Source organism: Micromys minutus, assembly GCF_963924665.1.
Source record: "Micromys minutus genome assembly, chromosome: X".
Classification (NCBI taxonomy): Eukaryota; Metazoa; Chordata; class Mammalia; order Rodentia; family Muridae; genus Micromys; species Micromys minutus.
In genome coordinates this window covers 6,484,204-6,490,763 of record NC_137970.1, presented here as the reverse complement: position 1 = coordinate 6,490,763, position 6,560 = coordinate 6,484,204, and the positions used below count along the sequence as shown (strand labels likewise).

Sequence of the window (6,560 nt, the reverse complement as noted above, 5' to 3'; positions counted from 1 at the left end):
GAGTAACTTCACTGAACACTGAGAGGTCATATGAAACAAGAAGTTAAACAACACAGTATCTGCCCATTACTAAGCACAGTCAAAGAACTGTTCTGATTGTGATCTTGAGGACCAATTAAGGACCGAGAAGCACACTACAGAAAGAATACCAGGTTTTCTGAATCTGACCATAATTTCATAGTTATGGGAAAGCCTGATAGGACTTTGGACCATTTTGTTTGCATCAAATTGAGAAATGTTCAAAAACATGTGTTTTGGGTCCTTTGGATGAGATAACAGTCCCTAGGAATTACTTTCTTAGTACCCAGAAGTAACATTCTTGTTGTTGCTCCTGGCACTCACAAAGTCTGGCCTCTTTTTCATAGCTATAATATGTATCACAGTCATAACAGGAATAGGAAGCAAAGCAAATTGACTTGGGATGCCTTACAGCCATAAGTTCATCCATTAGTTCAGCACAAATCTTCTCAGCTTTGACATAACCTTGATTTTAACATAAGCTATCTACTTTGACATAACCCAACATATTATAGACCTCTACTAAAGCAGACAATATTTCTGTGGTCAGCTGATTCAGGTTGGTAGTGTGATGGAGAAAGTCATTCAGAACATCCATGAAAATGTCATTGTCATACAAATTGATGCTAGTGAGTTGGATGCATTGGGTCAGGGCAGGCAAAAGGACAGTGAGGTGAAAGTCATTCATCCTACAGTCTTCTAATTTCAGAATTTTCAGTGTGTCTCCAACACTCTCTAAGAAAACATTCAGAAGCAAGACATTCAAGTAAGTTAAAGTTGAACCTCTCAAACACAGATGCTTAAGATGACTGTAGTTCCAACACTGGGCAAATGACTCCAAGTCTGATTGAGAGAGCTGGCAGAGAGTAATCTTGAGGGACAGCAACGAGGCTTCCAAACACCTGAACAACTCTTTCATGTGCTCTGTGATAAAATAGACATCATCAATAGTGAGATGCTGGAGACACCTGAATTTGAAGAACAAGAAATGATCTTGGTTACTTTCCCCTGCTCCTTGGGTGTTTTAGTATTTGTTCCAGAGATGTATACTAGTACGAGTTTCTAAAGATTTCTCATCTTGCTAATGCAAGGTACAAACCTTGCCAGTTTGGACAGGTTCCCCACGGTATTCAGTTCCAACTTTTTGATGAACTCAGGCTGTAAAAATTTTAACACATCCCTGACCTTGAACTCTTCTATTGCTTCAATCTCCAACTTCTCACAGTACAGATTCAGAAAATTCTTTCTCTCCTTTGTGCAGTGCAGCAACGTGTATGGTGTTTATCTTCATGCAGAGAAAATATAAAGGAAAGGTCACTGAACACCCTCAGATGCTACTTCTTTGTGTATTGTGAGTGGCCCTCCACTACTTGCTCCACAAGCATAGTTTCTACTAAGTGGTCTCTACCCTCTCTTCCATCCTACATATTCGACGAGACATGGTGTCCATTCCTTAAGTCAACCACTTGAAGCCTGCGTGTCCTTCTCTGATACTTCCTTTTCAGCCATGTATCTACTCCATCCAGTATAACCTGGAAGAGTATGGCCAGTATTACACCAGGAGCTTAATAATCTTTGCTTTACTTTAAGTGTCAGCCTCCTTGAACAGAGGTGAGAAAAACTGCCTTAATAGGTACTCTAGAACAGAGATAATCAATAACTCATTCCTCACCAGGTTCTGTGAAGCCAGCTTCTGGAGTGTGATTGGGGGCACCAAAGACCATTCTGATAGACTTTTAGGGAGATGATCTATCTGCTGGTCTCAAAAACAAAGTCCTGATACATGCAGCATGTGTAGATTCTTACAATCATTCAGGATTGTCCCATCCAGTTTCAACCTTTGCTATTCTGAATCCCATATTCCTTTGGAAGGGGGAATCCAGGAAGTAATCATAGCCCCTGATTAGAACACAGGTGACACACTGCAGAGATCTGAATGCCCCTCCATGCATTTCTATCAGTAAGGTGTGGCTGACTTGTCTGATACACTGAAAATCCATCCCCTTGATTTCCTTTCACATTCCTCATGATCCTTTATCTTCCAACCTCTATGTGCTTTAAAGTGGCTCATATTCACATCACTACTTGGGGCCCAAGCACTGTTAGAAGTACTTTGCTAACTTGGACAGGGCAGCTTGCCCTGGAAGCAACTCCAACCAGCCACTGACTAGTGTGGGAGCATGGCATCATCGCAACTTGCCTTGTTTTTAGTAACTATGAAGGTGTTGTTAGTTAGCTTCCACTGCTCTCCACGGCATCAGCTGAGCCAAGAACCTTATACTTTTGCTTTGCTTCCTTCTGTTTTATGCCCTGGATCTTTCCCACTCCCTTAGTGGCATCCCCTCAGAGTACTTCCCTAATAAATCCCTTGTAGGTCACAAAATCCCAGACCAAGATGTGGTTTGTCAGATGTAGAATGGCTGGAATATGAAAACAAAATTTGATAATTTTATTTAGAGACAGATTTATGAAATTATGATAATGTCATCATAAGCTCTAATTCTACCTCCCTCACAAGAGATCCTCCATATTAGACTTTATATGAAATTATTTCACAATACCTTTAATACTCTGTGTCTATGCACAAGAAGAAATTTGATTAGTAAACTTAGCATTGTGTGTGTATTGTGTATGTATACACATCCTTTATTTTCCTTTTAATCAGTGTATGTCTATGTGTGTTTTTGCACATGAGTACATTGCCCACAAAATATGTAAAAAGATATCAAATAGTTTGGAGCTGGAGTTATAATGAGTTGTGAGCTACACATATGGATGCTGGGAACCTAATACGGATCTTCTGGAATAACAAGTGCTCTTAAACTGCTCATATCTTTCTTCATCCCTACGTATTCTATTTTTAGAGAATATTTTCTGGTTAGCTTTTGTCAACTTTACACAAACATAACATGTTTGGGGGAAAATATCAATTGAGGAACTTTCTCTATCAGGTTGGCCTGTAGGCAAATCTGGGACATGTCATTGATGGCCCTAAGGCATATAAAAGAGGAAGGGAAGCTGACTGAACCATGAGAAGCACACTGGTAAGCAGTGTATTTTTATGGCTTGGTCTTCAGTTCCTGACTATAGGGTTCTGCTTCAGTTATTTCACAACTTCCTCCAGTACAGGACTGTGAACAGGATGTGAAAGCTAAATAAACAGCTTCCTCCACAAAAGGCTATTTATTGTGATGCTTTATCACAGCAATAGAAAGCAACTCAGAGAGACCATAAATATATTTTCCAGTATTTGGGATATACCAAGGATATAAGAAAAAATGAACCTCAACATCAGAGCAGGTTATATAGTAACAAAATACAGCATGAGACTAAAATGTTTCAACTATTTTTGCCTACTTAAAGATGTTGAAAAGCTCCAAGCTAGGCTAAAACTGAATACTTGAATTTCTCCCCTGTAAAGGCTCAATTCCTCAAATATAACTAATCTTTGATCTTACAAATGACTGCTTTTTAAAAACTTTTTTTCTATTTCTGTTTCCATACCATCTTACTAGCTAATATATTACATTGGTCAGGTAAGAAGCATCCAGGCCTTACACAGAATAATAGATGAAAAACTCCAACACAAAAAGAAAAACTACACCCTACAAAAAGCAAAAAAATAATCTTCATGCAACAAACCCAAGAGAAGAAAACCATACAAACATAATTCTACCTCTAACAACAAAATAACAGGAAAGCACAATCACTATTCCTTAATATCTCTTAATAGCAGTGGACTCAATTCCCCATTTAAAAGACACAGACTATCAGACTTGATATGTAAACAGGATCCAGCTTTTTACTGCATACAGGAAACTCATCTCAGTGACAAAGACAGACACTACCTCACAGTAAAAGGCTGGGGGAAAAAAAAACTTCCAAGCAAATGTTCCCAAGAAAAAAGCTGGAATAGCCATTTTAATATCAAATAAAATAAATTTTCAACCAAAATTTATCAAAAAAATAAGGAAAGACACTTTTTTATGCACCAAAAAAAATCTATCAAGATGAACTCTCAATCCTGAACATTTATGCTTCAAATACAAGGGCACCCACATTCATAAAAAAGAAACTCTACTAAAACTCAAAGCATATAATGCAACATACACAACAATAGTGGGGGACTTCAACACCCCACTTTCACTAATGGAGAGATCATGGGAGCAGAACCTAAACAGAGACACAATGAAACTAACAGAAGTTATGAACCAAATGGTTATAGCAGACATCTATGGAACATTTCATCCTTAATCAAATATATACCTTCTTCTCAGCACCTCATGGTACCTTCTCCAGAACTGATCATATAGTCAGTCACAAAACAGGCCTCAACAGATACAAGAAGATCGAAATACTCCCATTCATCCTATCATATCACCATGGACTAACGCTGGTCTTCAAGAATAAGGAAAACAACAAAAAGCCCACATATACATGGAAGTTGAACAGTGTTCTACTCAATGATAACTTGAACAAGGATGAAATAAAGAAACTAAAGATTTTTTAGAATTTAATGAAAATTAAGGCACAACATAGCCGAGCTTGTGGGATACAAGAAAGCAATGCTAAGAGGAAAATCCATAGCCCTGAGTCCCTCCAAAAAGAAACTGGAGAGAGCATACACTAACAGCTTCAGAGCACGCCTGAAAGCTCTAGAAGAAAAAAAGAAGCAAATATAGCCAAGAGGAGTAGACAGCAGGAAATAATTAAACTCAGAGCTGAAATCAACCAAGTATAAACAAAAAGAACTAAACAAAGAATCAACAAAACCAGGAGCTGGTTTTTTGAGAAAATCAACAAGATTGGTAAAACCTTAGCCAGATTAACTAGAAGGCAGAGAGTATCCAAATTAACAAAATCAGAAGTAAAAGGGAAGACATAACAACAGAAACTGATGAAATTTAGGAAATCATCAGATCCTACTACAAAAGCCTATACTCAACAAAGCTGGAAAATCTAGAGGAAATAGAAAATTTTCTAGACAGATATCAGGTACCAAAGATAAATCAGTATCTGATAAACCATGCAAGCACTCCTATTACCCCAGAAGAAATAAAAGCTCTCATCAAAAGCCTCCGAACCAAAAAAAAAAAAAAAAAAAAAAAAGCCCAGTACCAGCTGTGTGGAGTGCAGAAATTTATCAGAGCATCATAAAAGACCTAATGCCAATAATTTTTAAACTATTCCACAAAGTAAAAACAGAAGGAACACTACCCAATTCGTTCTTTGAAGCCACAACTAAACCTATACATAATCCACACAAAGACCCTACAGATAAAGAAAACTTCAGAACAATTTCCCTTGTGAACATTGATGCAAAAATACTCAATAAAATTCTTCCAAACTGAATTCAAGAACACATCAAAAGGATCATTCACCATGATCAAGTAGGCTTTATCCCAGGGATGCAGGAATGGTTCAATATATGGAAATCCAGTGATATAATACATTGTATAAAAAAAAGAAAAAAAATACATGATCATCTTATTAGATGCTGAGAAAGGATGTGACAAAACTTAATACCCCTTCATGTTAAAAGTCTTGGGAAGATCAGAAATTCAAGAGCCATACCTAAACTGAGTGAAAGCAATATATAGCAAACCAGTAGTCAACATCAAACAAAATAGTGAGAAACTTGAAGCAATCCCACTAAAATCAGGGACTAGACAAGGCTTCCCACTCTCTCCCTACCTATTTAGTAGAGTACTGGAATACCTGGCCAGAGCAATTAGACATCAAAAGAATGTGAAAGTAATACAGAATTGGAAAGGAAGAAGTCAAAATATCACTATTTACAGATGATGTGATAGTATATGTAACTGACACCACAAAATTTCACCAGTGGACTTCTACAGCTGATAAACAACTTCAGCAAAGTGGCTGGATATAAAATTAACTCAAACAAATCAGTAGCCTTCCTCTACTCGAGGGACAAACAGCTGAGAAAGAAATTAAGAGAATTGACACCCTTCACAATAGTCACAAATAACATAAAATATCTTGGGGTGACTCTAACCAAGCAAGTGAAAAATCTGTATAAGAACTTCAAGTTTCTGAAAAAGGAAATTGAAGAAGATCTCAGAAGATGAGAAGATCTTCCATGCCCATGGATTGGAAAATTCAATATAGTAAAAATGGCCATCTTGCCTAAAGCAATCTACAGGTTCAATGCAATCCCCATCAAAACTACAACTCAATATTTCATAGAGTTAGAAAGAGCAATTTTCAAATTCATTTGGAATAACTGAAAAACCCAGTATAGCAAAAACTCTTCTCAACAATAAATACCTTCTGTGGAAATTATCAACCCTGACCTTAAGCTATATTACAGATAAATGATGATAAGAATCGAATGGTATTGGTACAGAGACAGTCTGGTAGATCAATGGAACAGAATTTTAGACCCAGAAATGAACCCATACACCTTTGGGTACTTGATCTTTGACAGAGGAGCTAAAAACATTCATTGGAAAAAGAACAGCATCTTCAACAAATGGTGTTAGTTTACCTGGAAGTCAGCATGAAGAAGAATGAAAATA

The 6,560-nt window shown here is 37.3% G+C and overlaps 1 pseudogene across 1 annotated transcript; it reads right to left on the bottom strand.

Annotated features, from left to right (window-relative positions):
• Window positions 1–289: 289 nt before the first annotated feature.
• Window positions 290–1,742, bottom strand: LOC308415838 (preferentially expressed antigen in melanoma-like protein 7; annotated as a pseudogene). Its single transcript has 2 exons — window positions 1,691–1,742; window positions 290–1,656 (listed from the first exon to the last, which is right to left on the bottom strand). The product of its transcript is annotated as a preferentially expressed antigen in melanoma-like protein 7 (transcript).
• Window positions 1,743–6,560: the final 4,818 nt, after the last annotated feature.